General features: G+C 44.3%; 1 pseudogene; it reads left to right on the top strand.

Moving 5' to 3' along the window:
• Positions 1-16560: 16560 nt before the first annotated feature.
• Positions 16561-17049, top strand: LOC102843420 (annotated as a pseudogene).
• The last annotated feature ends 5588 nt before the right edge of the window (positions 17050-22637 follow it).

Genomic DNA, 22637 nt, shown 5'->3' with positions numbered 1-22637 from the left:
ACCTCTTCAAAGTGTTAGAAAGCAAGGAGTCACTTTGAAGACTGAAGAGTGCCTGTCTCAAGGCATCATACTTTCAACTGTCTTACACGCATAAGCTGGATAAAGAATAAGGCAGGCTGAAGAATTGACACTTTGAACTGAAGAATATCGAATATATCGTGCACTGACAGAAGAACAAATGTGACTTTGAAGAAGTACAACACGCATGTTCCTTAGAAGTGCACTTGGCAAGACTTTGTCTCGCATACTTTGGGCATGTTATCAGAAGGACCAGTCCCTGGAGAAGGATAACATGCTGGGTAAAGTAGCCAGTCATTGAGAAAGAGGTGGAACTTCAAAGAGATGGAGAGACTCAGTGGCTACCGCAAATACTGTGGCTCAAAACAAGCAACACTTGTAAAAAAAGGGGTCAGGTGTGGGGAGTGTTTAGTTTTATCATGCATTAATGTTGCTGTGAGTTGGAAGCAAGTGGATATCACCTAACAACACCAGAAGTCCACCAAGAGGTCTCTGCTCGTTTAGTGTACTGCCTTGTGCCTGGTGAGCACGCAGTAAACTAAGGAAGGAAGGAGCGAGTGTGTGTAGGATGAGGAACCAGAGGAGGAGGAAGTGCTCGGAGATGAAACCGTGTGGAGATCAAATCAGGTCTTCATCCAGGACAACGCAGGTCTTTCCAACAGGACAAGTCTTCACTGATAACTGAAGCCTTGCTGATGCTGGTGCTGGTGCAGATCACACCTGAAAAGCCAGCTCACCAGTCCATAGTCACAACACCATTAATTAAGGCCAACCATGGTGGCAGGTTCCAATGAGAAGCTCTGGACATTGTGGCAACACCCTCCTGGACCCTTCTGACTCCATTCTCACACTTGCTCCTCATCTTTTGCTCTAGTCTTCTTTTGTCAGTCTCCTGAACTTTAGGACTTCTGATTTTAATCCCAATTTTAATCCTTCAGACTGGACTGAGACTTAAACTACATTTAGTTTTGTCTTCCATAATCCTTCTTAGCTAAAATTTTCAAATCCACTAGATTCTCCTTGGGAGAAAGACGTGGCAGCTTGCTTTTGTAATACAGTCACGGGAACCCTCTGGACCAACTCAACGCTGTCATATGGGATCACCGTAAGTCAGAACTGAGTTAACAGCAAATATTAGTCCTGTATAGTGTACAGGTCTTTCATTCACAGGGTCATTATGAGTCCATGACTCGAAGGCATTAACAACAACAACAACATAGGTGTTTCCAAATTTTAGCATGATGGAGTGCAAGAAATCCTGCAACAGACAATATTCTATTTAAGAAATGAATTGCTGTTTTAATTTTACACATTAAGTTCATCATTGTGGTAGAACAACCCCAAACAACTTACGAGGCTGACTCCCAAGTGATGCTCTGTGAGGGGTCCTGAGAGTAACCTGAACAGAGTAGACGTGTCTTCAGACCTTCATCCATCAGGCAACTGAGACTGTCATGAGTGACAGGAATTGTGGATATTTTTATGATTTTATTTTCCTCATGTTCTCAACTTGTTATTTGAAAGTAATCAAATGAATAAGTGAACTTTTTCCTGTTCTGGTCCCATTATATTAAAGGTCACCTTCTATGCCCTGTGCCCAGACCACAAAATATCCTTGTCAAACCTTGGTTGAGTTCCAGGATTCAAAACTCAATCAGGTGAATTAATTAGCAGAAGTTGATTGAAAGAGAAGGAGGTCAATGGCACATACAAATTTACAGTGAAGAAGAATTATGGAAGACAAAATTAAATGTAGTTTAATCCTCTGTCAAGTCCAAAGGATTAAAATTGGGACTAAAAACAAAAGTCCTTCAGTTTGTAAAACACAAAACACCACAATAACTGTGAGGTACAAGGAGACGAGGCATATGCCTGAATAAACGTAGGTTATCTCCTGGCTAATTACTTTGGATTTATAATATTTCAGTCAAGTTAATTTTTTTCTACTTAACCAAATCTGGCACAGCATTCAGCACAGAGCCCTGGGCAGCCTCCTCCCCTGTTCATTCAACCCTTTTTATTTAACATTAGGCAGCACCTTGGGTTGATTCACTTGCTCCAAGTCAGCCTAGCCCCTAAACTCCTTCTCACCGCTAGTTAAAATTCCAGGCACCCCATCGAGAGCATTCTCAGCTAAGTTTCAGCTCCCAGCAGTTCTCTCTCATTCGCTCACTCACCCACCCACCCACCCACCCACCCATAGCTGCCCCTTCAGTGGGTTCCCAAGGTTGTACATCACATAGGAGGTTGCCCATCTTTCTACTGTGGGGTAGCTGGTGGATTCCGGCCACTGGGGAATGTAGCTTTTCGGTCATCAGTGTAACTCAGTATGCACTACAGCACCAGAGCTCAGGAATGATTTATCAATTGTGTCTCTTACTCTTTTTTCCTGACCTTTTTTTATAATCAGAGGCCTCTAAATTTTCAACTCAACCCGACTCATAGTTGTCCCTCCAACCACTTTTCAGAGGCTATAAATGGAATAGGAGAGGATTTCCCATTTTTCAACAGAGAAACAGCTGGTGGATTAGAACTTTTGTCTTTGGGTTGGCAGCACAATTATTTATCCGCTGGGCCATGAGAGTTCTGAATTCTATCAAGGAGTATTTTATTTTTAAATTTCCTCCTTGTTGCCTAACTCTTTTGATATACCAGATTGAGATAGCAGTTAATACTTTTTCTGTCTTATAAATGGCCACTAGAAACCCCAATAGATTATGTGATCATTCTACTAGCTTCCTGGTCAACCTAGGGTCTAAGTCTCCTGCTCTGAGCCTATCTTGAGATATCATGCTTCTCTCAGAAGGGAGTTTAGTCTATGATTTCATGGGTGATCCTGTCTTACTTAATAGGGTAGTGTGATTTCAGTAAAGATTTCCATCTACTAGTTCTATCACCAGCCAGGCTCCAAAAATCTTTTGGTATCTGCACTGCAAAATCCTTCACTATAATCACAGCAACAGGATTGGTCTTAGGATAGGTTGGCAAATGGCCTGATTAGCTATCATTTCCTTTGCAATAGCCTTTGAGCGCTTTTATGTTAAGTAACCGGTCTAGAAGCATAGCATCTATGATAAACCAACACCATACAAGGATCCACTTAGTGTCACTGGGATATTGTTGTTGTTAAGTGCTGTCTGTTGAGTCTTCTGTGACTCATAGCGACTCTATGTACAACAGCCCTACACTCTGCTCTATCTTGTGCCAATCTCATTGTCTCTGACACACCTACCCCCATTAGCCAGTCACTGAATCAATGCATCTCACTGAGGGTCTTCCTCTCCTGCTCTGTCCTTCCAACCTCCCAAGCATGATGTCCCTCTCCAAGGAATGGTCCCTCCTTACAACATGTCCAAAGTATGTCAGACGAAGCTTCAGAATCCTTGCCTCCAAGAAGCAGCCTGCTTTAACCCTCTGCAGATGAATCTGTTTGTTCTCCTAGCAGTCCATGGTATATTCAATACTCTTCTCCAACACCACAGCTCAAAGGCATCAATTCTCCTTCTAGCAGCCCTACTCATTGTCTAGCTCTCTGATGCATAGCAAGTGACTGCAAAGACTGTGGCCTGGATCAGGCACACCTTAGTCTCTAGACTGACATCACTGCTCTTCAATTCTCTAGAGAGGTCTCTAACAGCAGACTTTCCCAACAAAATGCATCTTTTAATTTCCTGGCTGCTGGTGCCAAGAGTGTTGATTGTGGAGCCAAGCAAACTAAAGCTATTTACAATCTCAATCTCTTCGCCATCCATCATGATGCTGCCAATCAGTCCAGTGGTGAGAATCTATGTGTTCCTTTGACTATTCAAAGGCATTTGACTGTGTTGACCACAGCAAACTGTGATTAACTCTGAGAAGAACATGAATCCCAGAACACTTGAATGTGCTTATGAGAAACCTATACTTGAACCAGGAGGCAGTTGACAGAGCAGAAGAAGGGAACATTGCATTTAAAATTGGGAAGGGTGTGTGCCAGGGATGTATGTGTCCTATCTCAATATCTTTTCAATTTATATGCAGAAACAGAAGTGGGATATTGGGATACCAAATATTTCATGGAGTCAAATAAGTTCCCAGGGTGGAACAAATGATTTTCACTGTACGTGCTGCATTGGGCAAGTCTTCTGCACACAAATGATTTTCACTGTACGTACTGCATTGGTCAAGTCTTTCGCCAGCGACCTCACCAAAATACTTAAGAGCCATGATGTCAATTTGAAAATCATGGTGTATATGATTCAGGCCATGGTTTTTTCAATCATTTGCTATGCTTCTGAGAGCTGAGCAATAAATAAGGTTGACAGGTGTTGGGAAAGAGTACTGACTATTCCGAGGACTGCCAAAAGAATCCACAGATACATCTTGAGAAAAGTGTAGTCCACTTTAGGCAGAGATGGCGAAGCTATGTTGCTAGGAGAGACTATTCCTTTGAAAAGGATAGTATACTTGGGAAGACTGAGGGTCAACAAAAGAGAGGAGGGCCCCCAATAAGATGGACCGATACAGAAACTACAGCAATGGGCTCAAGTGTGTCAGAAATGATGAGGGTGGCATGGGATAGATAGCACAGGGCTCAGATATTAAGGGCTGTGCTCATATGCTGCTGTTAGGGTCACTATGGGTATGCTCACTCAATGTCACCTAACAACCACAACTAATCTAAGAGGGAACTTTTATGTCATAAGCACGAGTTGCACTGCTAATCAAAGGGCCCTCAGGTCTGCTACAATTTATCCAGTGGTGGCCTCTTTGTAAGAGCTGTACTGAAACCCTGAAGGCATGAGGTTTAATTTCTCCAGGTGCTCCAACAGAGGAGAATGGGCAACCTCCTTCCCTGCGAGTAACTGCTTCTGAAAACCTGCTGGAGGGTCTGCTATGAGTTGGTTCCAAATCAGTGAAACTCAACAACTACAAAAGTAAAGTCACACTGATAGGTTCAGCGGTTGGCATTGTCACATAACTTCCTGGTGGACACAGTTCAATCTATAACTACACGTGTCTGCAAACCTTTTCTTAAAAGGCCCAGGTTTTGTGTGTGTGTGCCAAATAAAAGAATAAAATCACATTTATTACATTCTGTAACGTTTTATAATAATGATAATGGGGGGGGGGGCGTTGCTACACAGAAACTTGACAGGAAAGTTTGGGAGACCAGAAACTGGTTTTAACAATAGCAATATTTGTGGTTTTGGAGTTATTTCTTCAACGATCAAACTGGGGGATGGGATCAGGAGGGAACAGAGACACGTTAGTCCAGTAGCTGAGGAACAAGTGGAGGCACATAGTTCATGACCTAGTGGCAAGAAGCTGCTCTGCAATCCCGAAGGCACACGGTTCAAGTCCATTCGAGTCTACCAGCTGCTCTGTGGGAGAAGGATGGGCAACCTCATCCAGTGTGATTAACTGCCTCTGAAAACCTGCCATGAGGTCAGCGATGGGTCGATTCTGACTCGAAGGTACACAACAACAACCTAGGTCGATAGTCCTATAAAAGTCCGGAGAGTGAATATTTAGTCTCTGTGGATCACATGGTCTTTGTGGCACTCGTGCAACTGTGCTATTGTAGCAACAAAGCAGAGACTACACATAAACGAATGAATGTGGCCGTGTTCCAATAGCATTTTCTTCATGGACACTAAAATTTGAACTACACGTATTTGTCAAATGCCTCGAAATATTATTCCTTCTTTGATTTGTTTCCCAATCATTTAAAAAGCATCAAAAAGGATTCTTTGCTCATGGGCCAGGCATAAATTGGCAGGCAGCTGAACTTGGTCCACGGGCTAGCTGGCCAACCCCTGCTTGACACCATCAATTGGTTCCTGAAAATTGCATGAATTTCTGACAATAGGATCCGATTATAATATATTAAGCAGTCTGCTTCTTAAAGGATATTGTGAGGAGTTCTTTAGCAATGCAAATCTCTTAATTCCTAAATCTGGTGTCAAGCATGGGCCTTCTGAATAATTATTTTGTTCTTCTGTCTTGTGTAGGGCACACGTCCTTACTAGATGGCTGGATCCAAGTTTCCTTCTGTCCCAGATGGGGTCTCTCACAGGGGTTGTTATGTGCCATAGAGTTGGAAGCCAACTGATGATAGCTGACACTCCAGAGGGTTTTCCCAGGCTGTACCTCTCACGGGAAGAGATCGTCCATCTTTCTCTGTTAGAGCAACTGGTGGATTCAAACCACCTCCTTTGTATAACTGACCTTCCAGAGGGTTTTCAGAGGCTGTAAATCCACAGGAGGAGACTGGCCATCTTTCTGCCTGGTGGCAGCTGATAGATTCGAACTACTTGCCTTTGGGTTGGCAGTGCATCTCCTTACCCCTTAGGCCATGAGAGTTCCCTGCAAAGGGACCTCCTTTTTTGCCAGCATCAATCTTCCTGGCTCTTGCCTTTCAGATACTTGGCATCCAAGTGAGTTCCAGCTGGGAGATTTCTGCCTACAGTTCCTTGCAAGAAGTTCTGTATTTTAACAACAGAACTGCATCTGCCGAACACCCGAGATGCCAGTCTCATGCGTGCACACTGTCACTGCCGTGATAAACATTGCATCCCAAATCTGAGCACAGATTTGATTGACTGACAAGGCAGGCCTCTCCACCTGAAAGGCAAAACAGGCTGTCTGGTCCACACATCTGTTTTACCATCAGCTTCAGGCAGAAGGAATTGCAGCAGCCAAAGCAGCGCAGCCAGCATCTCCCCTTGCACCCCAGGAAAACATGGAAATGCTCCATCAGCCAGTCATTTTCCCTACAGGACGCCGGGCACCCAGCTTGAAGGGAACTTTTCACTGATGCGACTAAATCAGCGGTTGTTTGGGGAAGGAGCAGACACAGCTTGGCATGCCTTTAGAGGAAGGTTCTGGGTACTGCGCAGATGGTAGGATTTACAGGTAGAATCCACATGGCTGTAGGTAGTGGCTTATGGTGATTAATTCTGTCATTCATAATTCACTAGGGCGCTCAGCAAATATTTGTCGGGCACTTGTTTCTGTGGCAGGCACCATGCTAGGGGCTACTGAGGCTTAACTGGGTGAACTGCACCACTGCCTCCCCCAGGAGCTCCCTACAGGAGGGACAGCAGAGTAATCTGTCACAACACAGGATGCCTGGGAGGTGCAAGGAGGGACTAAGAAGGGAGGCACTTCTGCTCAGTCTCTCCTTCTCCCTCTCTCTCACTCCACCTCTGTTCTTCCCTCCATCTCTCTTCTCTCTCCTCTCCCTATCTCTCACTTATCCCCATTCCCTCCCTTTCTTTCTCCATCCTTCTCCCATCATCTCTCCCCTCTTCCTCTCTTTCTCCACCTCTTTTTTTCCTTTCTCCCTCTGGCTGGCTCGCTCGCGCACGCTCTCTCTCTCTCCCCCATAAATGACCTTCAATCGGGTTTCCTAGATTGTAAATCACCCAGGCACCAATTGCCCATCATTCATTCTCTCTCAGTTGCCGGTGGATTCAAACCTCCAGAGGTGAGGCTTTTAGGTAGCAGCGCAACTCCTTGTAGACTTTGCCACCAAAGCTCCTCCTCTTTTTCTCCTTGTTTACCAAAAATCACATCTAACTCACTTCCTCACTTCCACTCTTGGGCCTCCTTCCTCCCTCCTCATCTATGTCTGTTCACTGATGGGACCATCCACTTTTAAAACCATATATTTAATCCCTTTGCTCCCACCCCTCACATACCTCCCACGGATGAATGTAGAACAAACTCCTGGATACTTCTCAGTCTCCTGCGATTCTGGAAAAAAATGCCAGTAGCATGTTTGCACACTGTCACTGCTGTAATAAACATTGCATTGCACCCCAAATCCAAACACCGATTTGATTTACTGACAAGGCAGGCCGCACCACCTGAGAGATAAAGCAGGCTGCCCAGCCCACACAGCTGCTTTGCCATCAGATCCAGGCAGAAGGAACAGGGGAAGCTGACACAGCAGAGCCAGCATCTCCCCATGACCCCAGGAGATGTGGAAATGCGCCCTCAGCTAGCCATTTTCCCTACGGCACTCATCTTTTCTGTCTGTCTGTCTGTCTCTGTATGTGTGTGTCTGTCTGTGTGTGTTTGCACGTGTGCAGGACCAGATGGACTGGGTAGCAAAGGACATCAGGAGCACTCCCCTACTGCAGAGTGTAGCTGCAAGGACATGGCTAGCCACGGAGTCCCCTCTGTACTGCAGCTTTTACAGGCAAGGGAGTCAGCCTTTCAGCAGGCTGTCTCATGCAAATACCAGGAAGAATCATTACCTACAACTTGCCCTATGGTTGAATGATGGATTGCTGCTGTCCTAAAAGCAACTTTTGATAAAGGATAGAGGCATGGATGTAAAAAGTGGATGAGTTCAAAGTCTCTTTCCTTCTCTTTCTGTGTGTAAGGAGGTAGACGGACATTATTCACATAGATTTCCATGATCTGACATGAATTTGGTCTACCATTGACCGAAATCCTCTGAATATGGCAGGGTATTTCACCCCAAAGTCTAGAACCTTTTTACCTTGAAGAAGAAACGGTGGCTGCCACCACATAGCCAGCAAAAGTCAGTGTCAGACTTAGTCCCTGAATACTAAGAACTTGGTATATGTTGTCCTTCCTGCTCTTGCACTCATGCAGACATCACTAATCGATCACTGTATGCATTCCTGTTGAGCTTTGTCTTCAAACTTGTCTAAATAAAGGACTGTTGTCACAACTGCTCTCCCTGCTGCAGGTTTCTCATTCCCAGGGGGGGCCTGAGTGGGGGAATGAATGTATATATGTCATCCTCAAATCCAGACACTAATCTTCTGCTTCATAGTTCTCACAAGTGAGCTGAATCTGTATATTTGGGGAAATAAAATTTGCTTGTACAAGCTAGACTGAGAGATATTTTTAAAGATCATTCATGGCTAATTAGAAGGCAGTTTATGGGGTAAGGGGTTGAGAGAGTTCCTGGAAACAGGCCAAACAGTCTCCAGTATTTCTGGTGAAAAGAGATCCCTTGATATTTCAGGGAATTTTCAGGTTACTGAGGCAAAGAGCAAGAGAAAAATCTCAGTGTTTACCCATGACTTCCAAACTTTACTGCGCTAAAAATCTCACCACTTAGGTTGCAGTGCAGACCAACTGCATCAGAATGGCTGAGGGCTTTTGAAGACACTCAAATATTTCTAACAAGCAGTGAAGTCCAGGAACCACAGGCCTGGACACACCAGTCCTTAGCAGTCACCCATACGCTTTGTTTCAAGACTGTTTCTTCTGACCTCACCTGATTCTCATCAGAGTCCCAGTAGGCTGCTCGGCAGGTGCTCCTACCCCACGGAACAGGAGAGGGGGAGAGGGAACTCAGCCACAGAGAAGTGAAGCTGATTGTCTCCGTTCAGCTGATGTCTCTTAGTAACTGAGCCTTAGGATCTTTTTTTTTTCAAGGCAAGGAGTATTGTTCCTCTTTGTGACTAAAATCACAACTCAATTCATTGTTGTTGGATTGGAACCAATTCAAAGTTGACCCTCCAGCATCAGCATGTTTTCAGAGCTGTAATTGCACCAAGGGAGATTGCCCATCTTTCTTCCAAGGAGCAGCTGGTGGATTTGAACTACGTGCCTCGTGGGTAGCAGCACAATTCCTCCTCCACTACATCACCAGAGCCTTCTATATTAGTTGTTGTTGTTGTTGTTAAGTGCTAGCAAGTCAAGTATGACTCATAGCGACCTCATGAACCACAGATACGAACCCTGTCCTTTTACTGAATAAAATAATAAAACTAAAACCCCAAACCCATTGTCATCAAGTCAATTCTGTGACTCAAAACAATCTCACATGTCACAGAACAACGTGGCTCCAGAGGGCTTTGCTTGATGTAATCTTTATGGAAACAGGTCACCAGGCCTTTCTTTCGTGGTGCCAGAGGGTGGCTTCAAAGAAGCTTTATGTTAGGCGTCAAGTATTAACCATTTGAAGTATCCAAGGACTTCATGAGTATGAAAGATGAAAGATTCTGAGTGTGTAAAGTATCCATGGCCTCCTTAAACAGACTTAGCTGAGGATACTTTTTGAAACAACAAATGCACACACACACACACACACACACACACGAGAGAATAACTAAAGAGGGGGGGGGGAAAGAGTACCGAAAATAAAATGAAACCATGGCCTTTCTGTTTATGGAAAATTTGGCGATGAATATTGGTAATGGTTAACACAATGATTAATGTAATTGGTGGCAATCAAACATACACGTGAAAACTGTTCAGTTGGTAAATATTATGCTTTATATAGAGACCTCAGTGGCTTAAACCCTAGGGAGTTGTGCTGCTAACCCAAAGGCCACATCCTTCTAGTGGTTCAAATCCACGAGCGGCTCCATCAGAGAAAGATGAGCCTTCTCCTTCCATGCAGTTTACAGCTCCAGAAGTCCAATGGAAAGTCAGCTAGGAGTCAGTTCTGACTGGACAACAATGAGCTTTTTGAGTTTGATGTTATATGTGAAGATCCCTGGTGGCACGGCACATACCATATTGGACTGCTAACTGAAAGTTTGGTAGTTCGAATTCACCAACTCCTCCTCCAGAGACAGCCGAACAGTCTCCTCCCCTCAGTTTCTCAGCTGTGGAATCTCATTGAAAGGTTGCTGTGATGAGATGGGACTGACTCCAAAGCAGTGAGTATGGTGTATAAACATATTTAACAATAATAAAACAAGCAATGAAAAAAATTAATGACTCTCCTTCCCCAGCCCAAGAACTGACCAGAAAGCAGATGCCTGTTTGCAGGCCGGCTTCTCTGGAAGGTGGTGTATAAATGCAGCAGCCTTTATGAGAGGGAATAGTCATTCTCATAGCACCTTACTCTCCGGCTGAATCACAAGGTTCAGTAGCTCACATAATGAGATTATCCCAACCTAGAGGCCAATTGGAAAAAGCAATTACAGACCATTAAAGTCTCATTGTTGGGCTCCTCTGCCCCGCCTGCCTCAGTCACTCTTTCCTGCTATCCATCACCTGGCCATCCTCTTCAGCTCTCAGCACTCAGAACGGGTGAGGAGACCGGAAGGTCCCCAAGAGAGAAAGCCACACAGCATTTCACCCCTTGGGCTGATGATTGGATGCTGCACATTGGCACGCTGGTGCCTCATTTTTCAAGCACAGCCACTGAAAAAAAAATTTTTTTTCAAAGAGAAAAGTGAACTGGAGGGAAGGGTTGGACAGGGGGAAAGTGTGCAACAATGAATGAATGGAAATGAAAAGTTTCTATAAACTTTCATTAAGACAAATTAAAAAAGAAAAGAAATAGCTGCCACAGAATAAACCACAACACAAACCAACCACTCAGACTCATAAGAACCCCTGTGTAAAACGGCTCCATAGGGATTTCTCAGCTGCAATGTTTATGGAAACCGATTGCCAGGCCTTTCTTCCATGGTGCTTCTGGGTGGACTTGAATTCACATCCTTTAGGCTAACAGTCAAGGACTGCTTGTGCTTCCTGACACACTTTTGTTCATAAGCTTTGCGATTTTTTTGTTTGTTTGCTAATTTATGGGTTTTCCAAGACTGTATTGACTGCTAGCATACAGGAGATAAGGGAGGGCCGTCTTGTGGTGGCCTTGTCTTGGCATCTCTTTAATCCTAATTCCTGGGATCCCAAAGCTTATTCCAGGGGGGATGGTGGCTGCAGAGAATGACGACTTGAGTGGAATGATCCAAGTCTCGAGCCTCTGAGTCCATACTCTTCTCTCCTCTGCCTAAATGTAGGAAAACAATGGGGTGCAGGTTGACCGCACGCAGTTCCTATTCCTGTCTCCCAGCATATTCCTTGGACTGACAAAAGAATTCACAGATATGCCTTGGGGGAAAGTGCAGCCAGAGGGTTTCTTAGAGACAAGGATGGTGAAGCTTCATCTCTCATCATATTCTAGGCATACTGCTAGGAGAGGCTATTCCTTGGAAAGGGACATCATGCATGGAAAGGTCAGCAAAAGAAAGACCCCTAATGAGATGGATTGACACAGTGACTGCAGCGATGAGCTCAAGTGTGTCAGAGATGACGAGGGTGGCACAGGATGGGACACAGTTCAGTTGTGTTGTCCATAGGGTCGCTATGAATTCAAATCTACAGCACCTAACAACAGCAACAACAAGGGGTGGATAGGCTGGTGGTGTAGTTCACAGAGAGTTGTTCTACTCTATCAAAGGTGCCACGTCTCTAACAGCCCCAATTCACCAGCAATTCCACGGGAGTAAGAGGAGCAATCTCTCAGAATAAGATTTACAGCTTTCCAAGAGCCTATGGGAGGGTGAGCGATGAGGCAGCTCTGACTTGATGGTAGTGAGTGAGGGAATGAAACCCTGGGAGTGAGCCTGGTTTCTATCACCCCATCACCTACGATCCAGCCTCCTCCTCGAGGAGAAAGGAAGCAGCAAAACCTATGGAGCTGGCTACGTTCCAGAGTGACTAACATGGCATTTATGCAGGGTGTGTGAGTATGTGTGTGTGTTGAGGAAATACGAAGTGGCTTAACTTAGCTTGGACCCTAAACAAATGGGAGCCAGCAGTGCGTCATTACAAGCAGCAGCTAATTTATTGATCGCATCCCCATAAATGCCAGCTAACAATTTGCCATAAAATAATGTTCCCATAAAAGTCCTGCAAAGATTTCTCTTGTGGGAAGTAAGGGCAGAGCAGTGCTTTTCCATGACATGTGGAGATGGAAAGGGAGTGTCATTTAAATACATTCGATAGCCTGCTGACTAAGCCTGGGTGGGTTCCTGTCAACTAGGATTCTGGATGTGGGAGGTGCCAATGATGGATGTGCTTGGCTGGTAACTGGAAGGCTGGGCACTTGACATAACCCGGACACACCACCAGAGACAGCTCGGGTGACACATCTCGGAGAAACCAGCCACTGAAAACCCTAGTGAGCACAGTTCCCCTCACACAGGTGGGGTCACTGTGGTTTGGAACAGGCTCAGTGACAACTGGTGAGGTTTTAGATGCATACGTAGCATCCATGTGCCTTTAATGGGTACGTGTGTGTGAGATTCTGAGGGGTCCATGAGCAGGTATGTGTGTACACAGGTGTACAGAGGGATTCTGTGTTAGTGTCTGTGTGCTCACGTGAGTACTCTCAGCTCCTTGGGGACAGTTTGCCGTTTCTTCATGAGGGGACTTTGATATCTAGCACACGAATGTTTAGTAAATGTCAAACATCATCATAACGAGGTGCAGGTGCGTCTGGGAGTCTCGGCGGTGCTCCTGTGTCGGGCTGTCTGAGCGTCATATGAGGGACATGCATGGATGTCTGACAGCGCGGGTGTGCTGTGGGCAGAGGTGTTTCTCAGCTGGGCTGTGCAGGGCTGAATGTGAGTGTAGTGAGGGTGTGCACCATTCCCCAGAGCTAGTCATCATCTCAGGCCTCAGTTCCCAGCCCCTGGCTTTGCCAGCTCCTCCCAGTGGGATCCACAGAGGCCGTGGGACCCTGTACAGCCTCCCTTCCTGGCCAGCTTCTGAGCGTCAGCCCTCTGAGTGGTGGATGTGCTCCTCGCAGTTGCTCTGATCGGGCCTGTGGACCCTGTAGGCTGCTCCTGGGCATCACATGGGTTCTGGGCCACTGATCATTAGTCCAGATATGCTTTCTTAATACTAAAGCACATTTCCTGGCTCAGCTCTGGCTCCTGAAAGGTCTTAATTGCACCTGCCTTCATTCTGGAGGATCTGAATTCTTCCAGTTTTTTGGGCAACCTCGACCTTCAGTGACTATTTAGATCTCAGGGGAACCTCAGTCCCCAGCCTGCGTCACTGGCCTGCTCACTTGTTGATACAGTGTCATGCCAACTTGCATCTCTGTAGTCGACGACGTGGTGTCAACGTAACAGTTATTTCCTAAATTAATTGTTTTGTCTCAACTTTCTGTCTTTCCTATCGCTGTTCTTTAACATCACAGAGAGAGCACTGGGTTTCTTAGAACACACCTCTTCCAACCTTCTCATTTTATAGCTGGGGACACTGAGCTCTAGAGAGAGGAAGTGACACAGTCTATGGAATTATTTATTCCACAAGTTATACTGAGTGCCTACAATGTGTCAGGCCCAGGGCAAGTCTCATGGTCTAGATAGGAGGAGAATGGACATGTGGTTGAGCTGAAATGATCCAGTGTGATGGACGGTGTTACACAGAGCAGATGAGGAAGAGCTTCCAGCACTGGAGATAAATACATGGCTGTTTCTGAGGGTGCATAGAAGCTAACCAAGTGAAGCTTCCAACCTTACACATTGTGATGGGCTTCTATCTAAGGTATTGTTTCTTATTCTTCACCATGCTTAAAAAAAAAAAAAGAGGAATGTGAGAGGGGAAAAGAAGTGATAACTAAAACATGCAAACGTGAGTGAATGAACTCCACATTCTTTGTGCCCGTCATGTCCACCAAGCCTATCATAAATGCCTGCTCTGTTAGTCCCAACACAATGGTATCCTTACTTTAGAGGAGAGGTAACAGAAGGTCAGAGAGACTATAGCTTCTCTTGTTACATAGATGGCAGGAAGTAGAAATCAGACCCAGCTTTGTCGAGCCCCTTTCCTGGCCTTTCTGGGCTGTCCTTTGGCCTCCGGCTGTCAATCTAGTTTTGACATTACATGAGAAATGTCAAAGGTTAGCATTTGGCCTGACTGTCCCATCCTAGAGTTCTGAAGGAGGGAGATCTTTCACCACCACCCCTCTCACTTGCAGTCACAGAGAGGAGAAAAATGTCCCTCTAACCCTGGCTCCTGCAATAGGGACAGACATCACCCCTGTACCTAGATTTATATATTTATGTTTGCTTGGATTTTTTTTCATGAGTCCCAGGCCCTAAATCTACTGTAGCCTCATCTTCACTTGAAGCCAAATCAAGTTTGAGTTTTAATTCTCCTCACAGAGTCATAAAGCAACCCTCAAATTGCATCTGATGCTCAACTCTTGTCTATTCTGTGCTTTGCTGCCTCGTGCTTCCCCAGCTGACTCTGCAGAATGGGCACCGACCTGCACATTCTTCCCACGCCAGGCTTACAGTTGAGGCACCCGGCCGTCACCTGGGGGAGTTTTCAGAATGCAGATTCCCAGGTTAACCATGAGGTTTGCAGTTCAAATCAACTAGTTTCTCCAAGGGAGGAAGATGGTCAGTCTCCTCCTGCCAAGATTACAGCCTCAGGCCCTCCATGGAGGGTTGCTATGAGGAAGAATTGACTGAAGCAGTGGGAATGGGAGTGTGCTGTGAGGCACGCTTACTCTCTGAAGATGAATTGCTGCTGTAGCTGCTGGGGGCCACTGAACCACTTCTCAATTCATAGTGAGCCTGTGTGACAGAGGAGAATTGAAGCACAGGTATTCCTGGGCTGAGCTTCTGGGTGGATTTGAGTTGCTAACTTTCTGATTAGGCGCAGTACTTAATCAGGATCTGCTCACACACTGTACTGGCCCCATACATCTGCTTATTCTGAATCTCCCTCTGCCAGTATCCACTCTCCCACATACCTGCCTCCTTTCTCCACCATGTCATTGGAAGGAAGTGTTATAAAAATAAAGCATGAAATCCTTGCTTCAAATTCCTGGATACTCTCTGGCTGGATTACCTCCTCAGTGCACCTGTTTCCTCACCTGTCAAATAGATGTTTCAGCTTTTTCTTTCTGAGCCATAAACCAACCTCAACACTTAGTTGCTTAAAGAAACATTTATTTTGTTCAAAAATCCACAATTTTAGCATAGTTCAGCAGGTACAGCTCATCTCTGCTCTAATAAGCATCAACTAGGCCCACTGGAAGAATGGGGGCTCGAGTTAGCTGAAGCCTCATTCGCCCGCATGCCTGGCACCTGGGCTCGAAGACTCGGGCTGTGGGTGCTGAAACATCAGAGCCTCTGAAAGAGTCTCTCGCTGCCTGTATGTGGTCTGCCAGGCACGTGGCTTCAGGGTAACCAGAATGCTCAGGTGTTGGCTCAAAGCTTCCAAGGCCTGTGTTCAAGAGACAGAGGTGGGAGATGCACTGCTGTTCATGACTTAACCTTAGAGGCCACAGTGTCCTTTCTAGCACATTCTAGCCAATGCCCTTCTGCATTCAAGGGGTTGGAAACGGACTCCATCTCTTGATGGAAAGATGGCAAGAATACTCAAGGAGTCTATGTGGAGTTGGATAAATATTCTTACAACTATTTGAGTGGAAATATAATCTTCCACAGTGGGATTAGTAATTCCCTACTATAGAATTATGTTGGTGATTAAAAACTGCATATTAAATGAATTTAATTAACCTTAATTATTAATACCCTTCTGCATAGATTATCTCCATTACACCTCGCAACAACGCCATCGAATAATTCCCACTATTCTTATTTCTCAGAAGTGAGGTCTGTGGTTTAGAGAAGGGCAAGTGGTCAGTCCAGGTCACACCTTTGTGGGTGGCAGGCCTGCAACTGACAGTGTGTGACTCGAGAGCAGTAGATCTCCATTTAGTATTTGTGTCCCATGGAGGACATTTGACAAGATCTAGAAACATTTTTCATGTTCACAACTCGAGGAGGGGATCTGGTGCACGGGATGTTGCTGGACATCCAGGACAGGCCCCGGTCCTCTCTCCTTCGGTGCGGACTGTGGAGGTGGCAGTCATCTTCTGCTGGCATAATAGCTACCCTCAGACCTCTGGTGAAGCCAAAGATAGTCTAAAGAGGACCAAGAAGTTCATGTGACACCACTCAGACCATGATGTCAAATTGAAGGGTAATTGGCACTAGCCCAGAGGCATTCACAGCAGGGTTCGGAGAAGATTTAAGGGCTGATCTTGATGCCCAGCATTGGTTATAGAGTAACAAGAAGACAAAGCACATGCTGCCCAGTGGCTTCCACAAGTTCCTGGTCCACAGTGTCAAGCGGCTGGAAGTGTCGCTGATGTTCAACAAATCTTACTGTGCTAAGATTGCTCACAGTGTTTTCTCCAAGAACCCCAAAGCCCTCATGGAAAGAGCAGCCTAGCTGGCCATTGGAGTCACCAATCCCAATGCCAGGCTGCACAGTGAAGAAAATGAATAGAAAGCTTGCTTGCATGTTTTATTTGTGCTAAACAAAACAATAAAAACTGCAAAAAAATTAAAAAAGGACACAACAACAAAAACAGTCTAAGAGGTAACTCATGGTTGCTGTGAAGCTGAACACTGTGACACTGATGTGTCAAATGCAAGAATGGTTACCCGTGGTGGACAGTGTTTGGTGGAGCTCCCCGATGAAAACAAGCTTAGAAGCAGGAGTGACATCCACTTCCATAATAGCTTGCCTCCAGAAACTCTATGAACTTGGAGAAACAGTGAAAATTATACAAGTGTCCAGGTCTTTCATTTCATAGGGTCATTATGAGTCACCTACGACTCGACAGTACTTAACAACAACAAGATATCGGAAAGAATTCTTGGTGGTATGATGATTGAAGCACTTGGCTGCTAACCTAAAGGTCCATGGTTTGTAACCACCAGTTTCTTCATGGGACAAGATAAGGTGGTCTGCTTGCATAAAGATCATAGACGCTCCACTGGGCTGTTCTACTCTGTCCTATTAGGTTGTTATGATTCAGAATCAGATTCAATGACAATGAATTTGGTTTTGGTTTGCAATACATCAGTAATGCTGAAGTTGAGTAACTTTAGTGTAAACATAATGTATCTCAAGTGGTTCTTAATGCTAGTTTCTAGAATTCTTCCAATTCTTTTGGCTGTCCCAACCTCTTTCCTAGACTAGCCCTTGGTGTTCATTCTACTTGGTTTGGAATTATTAAAACCAACAGTAACAAAAGGACTTGTTGTCATCATATCTATCTCACTCACGGACACTTGTGTATTACAGAGTAGAACTGAGTCCCATAGAATTTTTTTGGCTGTAATCTTTATAGCTGCAGATTGCTAGACCTTTCTTCTGCACCACCAGTGGGCTGGTTGGAACTGTCAGTACTCAGGTTAGGAGACAAGCATAAATCATTTACACTAACCATGAACTCTATAACTGAGCCTGCCTCCAGAGATCCTGTCTTGCTAAGAAAGGAGATGTATATTCAGTTTTATGTGTAGAGCATAACCCTTGGATGATGCTGATGCAAAGCATCATGCTGGTGGGATGAGAGGCTGCTAGGCTACCAGCCACTGCTGTCTAGTCCATTCTGATTCATAGCAATGCTACAGATGGTTTCTGAGGCTGTAACTATTTACTAGAGGAGACTGCCTCATCTTTCTCTCACAAAGTGGCCCGTGGATTCAATCCTTCAGGTTAGCAACACAAATGTCATCAGAACTCCTGGTAAGGCTACCTCTCAATTCACTGCTATTGAGTCAGAACCAACTCATAGCTGACCCTTCATTGTGCTTACAAAGCTGTAAATCAAAGCGGAGTAATTGCCCATCTTTCTCCCATGGAGCTGCCAGTGGATTCGAACCAGCGGAGAGGCAAGGACTTTGGGTTAGCAGAGCAACCCGCAATGGATGAAGCCATAGGCCTAAATTTTACTGCCTTCTCAAGAGCTCTTCACTATAGTGGGATGGGGGAGAGAGATGTTTTTCAGCTCCATGAAGAAAGGAAACAAGTGTAATGCTGGGCAACAACTTTCCCCCTTCAAATGTGCACTAACATTCATATGGTTCAGTCAGTGGTCAGATATTTTAAAAGCACTGCCAGTTAACCTCCAGCTTAAAGGTATGCCTTTCTTGTCCTCTCTTCCTCTTTCAACCATGGTGGGCAAACTGCCTAATGACACAGCTCCATTTCGGTAGAGGCTGAGCAGATGCTGGTGCAGCATGAAGTCAGCTTTGGAAGGCTTTTAGGAAGAGCTGGGGAATGATGACAATGGGAGAGGAGATGCACTGATTCCAGGACAATAATTGCATTAATACTCTTTATGGAGAACTCTATTAATTTTGGATGTTGTCAAGGCCAGCAATGCCAAGGGCATCCTCTGAATGAAGTCTCTTCTAATAGGGTCATAATTATGACAGATGGAGACAAGGGTAACATTAGGCATCACTGCAGTTTGGGGAATTCTAATGCTAGAAATGAGGCCTTGGCCATGCCAAGAAAGGTAAGTCCGTAACAGTGCATCAGTGAAGGGATTAAACCGAATCGGGTTTGAATACTAATCTCTCACTGACCTGCTGTGTGGCCTTGCCCAAGTTGCATGACCTCTCTGAAAAGCAAGAAATCACCAGATACACTGACATAGCGTAGAAACTCAATGCATGTGGGATCGAGATTATGAATTTATTCCAATCGTGCAGAAATGTTAAATGTGATGTTTTCAGAGAGAAGTCATTGGGGGTCCTCAGATTCATAGAATGGAGATTTGTATGACTTTGTTTGTATCAGAGATTCTGAACTCTTCTTTCAGGAGCTGCAAATATGGGAACCCTACTGGGCCCATCGTTAGATATGAAGCAATGAAGTTTAAAAAAAAACACAAAAACCTTTTCCACCAAACATGGTGGACAATAGTCACACTGGTTATTGAGAACTCAAAGGATGGTTGGTCTGAATATTTGGAATTTAAATTTTATCTCATTTTCATTAAACTTAAGAGCTGATACTCAAATCAGTGATTATGAGAACACATTAACATGTTCAAAACCATTTGATATGTGGAGCTGTTTTTCCAACTGTGAATTTTATGAAATATAAAGGCACAAGAAATATTACCAAGGAAATCTGAAATAAGCTATAAGCATAAAATACACAACAGCTTTTAAAGGCATAGTATAAAACACGCAAAGCACATCATTAATATTTTTATATTGATTAAATGTTGAAATATTATTTTTACATATTGAGTCAAGTAAAAATGTACTGTTAGAAGTAACTTCATCTCTTTATTTTTACCTTTCAAAAATGTGGCTACTAGGAGATTTACAATTACTGATGTAGTTTGTGTCATATTTCTTTTGGTCATTGCTAGGATATTGTTGTTGAGTGTCATTCAGTCAACCACAACTTGTAGAGACCCTATGAACAATTGGTAGGATAGAATACCCCAAATTCCAGCCCAAGCCCACTGTTATCAAATCAAATTCAACTCATAGCAACCCTACAGGACAGGACCGGACAGGACAGGACCACCTCCATCCAAGCCTGGAAATCTTTGTGGAAACAGAATGCCACAGCTTGTTCCTGAGAAACCTGGTGGATTCAAACCATGAACCTTTTTGGTTAACAGCCAAGCACTTCACCACTGCACCACCAGTACTCCTACAGATTGTTCTACTAGCTTTACCAGAGGTGGCCCAACCCTAGGCTGCCTCTAGGTACAAACGCTTTACCTGGAGTTCCACGCTGGAGTTTAGACCAAAACTCTAGTTGAGTAAAAATGTACTTTTTTATGGGTGTTCGTTCATTCTTTTAATTTGCCAATCTGTTATTTAGCTGAAAGGTGACCTTCAGAAGGGATTTCAGTTCATTTCAGGGCAATAGTCTCAGGGATTTCTCAAATCTTTACCAGGCTAGCAAGTCTGATTTATTTTCTTTCTTTCTTTATTTTTTTTTTTTTTTTTTAAGAAATTCACCTTTGTCCTACACTTTTCTCTCCTTCTTAGCTGGACCATTCATTATATTCCTGTTCAGCACAGTCAATAGTTCTAGCTGGGCACTATCTAGTTCTTCTTAAGCTAGAGAGTGCTGTGGTTCATGCGAGCAATTATTACAGTAGTAACATTTCTCCTTTGAGAACAATGTACTTTGGCTGACTCTGAGTCCTTGCCTCTGTTGATGCATTTCCTCTGGGCACCTTGTGGATAAGTGCGATTGGGTGGGTGATGAGATTTTCATGGTCCTAGATCTCCTAGTTGGAAGCAGGAGTGGCATCCACTTCTAAACCACATGCTTCCGAAAATAGGATGAACTTTGATACATGTCCTTAGTTATAGAGGAGCTTCAGACCTTTTATTTTTAGGTTCGCTGAGTCATGCTCAACTCAAAGGCAATTGACAATCAACAACAGATCTTCTAGAGGGAGTTCTGGTCGACAAGTAGGGAGTTGTGCTTCCAACCTAAAGACAGCCAGTTTGAATCTATCAGGTGCTCCACAAGAGAATGATGGGTAATCGCCTCCTGCGATACAGCATCTGAAAACCATTGAAGGGTCAGCAACGTGTTTGAGTTTAGATCTCCCAGTCAAATACTATCTTAATGTCAGTCCTTTGGAAGTTGATTTATTCTCTCGTGCATGCTGCTTCTTTCCCAAAGTATTTCTGCTCCCTCACTGCCCCACTTCTCGGAAACCTAGTTCAGCTGTTTTACCGCCTGCAGAGAAAAGTTCTTTATGTCACTAGTCCAAAATATATTCTCCTTCAAGCTCTAAGGGGAGATTTCTCATCCAAGTACTGCTGGGTTTGAAGAGTTACCATTGTAGTTTACTGAAGTCTCTACAGATTTAAGGATCGATTTATTCTGATCTCAAGCCCTTTGAATTGAAGGGCCTAGATAATCCTCTAGTAGACCCTGCTTAGGGTTTAGCACAAGGCCATTTCCAGTGAATGCTGCGTAGTGAATGAGAAGGGATGGCAACAGCTGTCGTAGTAAGTCAAACAAGCAGCCGAGCCAGGCTTGTTTCCCAAGTCTAGTTTGCACAAGGCTTTGAGATATTTAACCAAATGTGAAAGGAGATTAATACTCTCCCCACTTATCCCCAAGTCAGGTGTGAAACATATCCATCCACAAACTCATTTCCTCCCTGTGAATATTAGCAACTATTTCCTTCTTCTATTGAAAACAATGGTGAGCTTTGTTGTATGTTAATTATTGGCAAAAGATTCTTAGAGGTGTACTAACCCAACCGCTGCATTTCTCAGGGGGAGACTCCAAAACCAGAGGCAAAAGGATGAACCTCTTCCAGCTCTGAGGTTGTGAGATGCTGTGCTAACATCTTCTGATTTAGCCAAGAAGGTGGTGAAATGTGGTGGACATTTCATACGACTTAGAAATACACATGGCTAAGTTGCAATTCTGGTTTGACCATGTACTAGCCATATTTTTCTGATCAACGTCCCTAGGTTAAATTTCATCTGTAAAATGAAAATTGTAATACCTATTTCCTGTGGTGTTTGTAAGAACACAGAGTCTGGCATATTGTAAATGCTCAATAAATAGTAATCCAGTCCTCTGAGATACTAACATCCAGAATGTCTGTCTGGTCATAATTTCCTTGTGAGTTTATGATCTTTTGAAAATCTATAAACCCTCCATTCTTTTTTCTTTATTTTAATGTGTTACTCAAGCAAATCCTCCCAGGTTTCTCATTGTTTTCAGTGCTCACATTTCTAGTTAGTAGAACAACTGAACTTCACTGTAGATGTCTCAGGTTTGTAAGAGGAAAGGACAGTGAAGGTACACCTCAAGGCCTGGATTATAAACAATGATGTTCACACTTGCTGATACTTTCCATATGGACTTTTGATAGGAAGAAGCATTCTTGAGAGAGGTGGTATTCAGGTGAGGCACAATTGAGCTGATCTGCCATGCAGGGATGTGTAGAAGTCTATCTTTACAAGTTTACTTCAAGCTGGAGGAACATTCAGATTAAGACAGACTAGGAAGAAGGATTGGCCACCCACTTCTGAAATAGCAGGCCTCTGAAAACCCTATGCACAACAGAACAC

The sequence above is a fragment of the Elephantulus edwardii genome, unplaced genomic scaffold (assembly GCF_000299155.1).
Source record: "Elephantulus edwardii isolate Elephantulus edwardi_28Jun2011 unplaced genomic scaffold, EleEdw1.0 scaffold00094, whole genome shotgun sequence".
Lineage (NCBI taxonomy): Eukaryota > Metazoa > Chordata > Mammalia > Macroscelidea > Macroscelididae > Elephantulus > Elephantulus edwardii.
The sequence above is the reverse complement of the archived record's forward strand: the minus strand, read 5'-3'. Positions and strand labels throughout refer to the sequence as shown.